This window comes from Vigna unguiculata, chromosome 5, assembly GCF_037176805.1.
Source record: "Vigna unguiculata cultivar grain cowpea cultivar isolate G323 ecotype 2 chromosome 5, ASM3717680v1, whole genome shotgun sequence".
Classification (NCBI taxonomy): domain Eukaryota; kingdom Viridiplantae; phylum Streptophyta; class Magnoliopsida; order Fabales; family Fabaceae; genus Vigna; species Vigna unguiculata.
Window position 1 is genome coordinate 37,911,169 of NC_140796.1, and position 808 is coordinate 37,911,976.

The 808-nt window shown below is 26.0% G+C and overlaps 1 non-coding gene across 1 annotated transcript; it reads left to right on the forward strand.

Annotated features, from left to right (window-relative positions):
- Window positions 1-487: 487 nt before the first annotated feature.
- TRNAH-GUG (transfer RNA histidin (anticodon GUG)) lies at window positions 488-559 on the forward strand. The gene has a single exon. It is a non-coding gene; the product is annotated as a tRNA-His (tRNA).
- The last annotated feature ends 249 nt before the right edge of the window (window positions 560-808 follow it).

Genomic DNA, 808 nt, shown 5'->3' on the forward strand with positions numbered 1-808 from the left:
TGTGACTAATTATACCTAAATATAAATATGGAAAACCCTTTCATTTTGTCATGCTTCTTGTAACTCTCCTTGGGATGGCTTCCATAGTACTAGGTGAGGTGTTCATGCCTTCATCGTATATTTACTTAAGAAATAAGAGATCGTATATTTACTTAAGAAATAAGAGATAAGTTGAGATCAAATCTATTTGACCAAATTAAACCAAATGTTTATTTTGATAACTACTCAAAGATATTTGTTTTAATAACCAGTAAAAATAATTAAATTAATAAAATAAAGAATTTAATCTTTTGAAATATAACAAATATACAACCATCACTATATATTATATTTCCGAAGGTTAGTGATGAGAATTGTACGTTGTGGCCGAGGAGTCCTGGGCTGGGATCCCTGTAACTTCAATTTCTTTGTTTTTTACATATTTCTCTTTATGATTAATAAAGGGTGAATTTGGATCCAAACTTTATAATTAGAAGGTATCCATGTTGTGGTTGTAGTTTAGTGGTGAGAATTCCACGTTGTGGCCGTGGAGACCTGGGCTCGAATCCCAGCAACCACAATTTTGTTTTAAAAACTGATAAAAATTTACAAAATACTGATTTGTGAAGAAGTATTTAATATACATCCTATTGTAATTAAATATTTCATATAACAATAACAATTAAATTAAATTATTATGAGTAGATTAATTTTTATTAGAATTACTGTTAATTTTTATTAGTATTAAAATTTATATTTAATGAGTTAAAATTTATAAATTATAATTTTATTTAAAAAAAGATGATTAGTTATTTTTATCTACTTATAA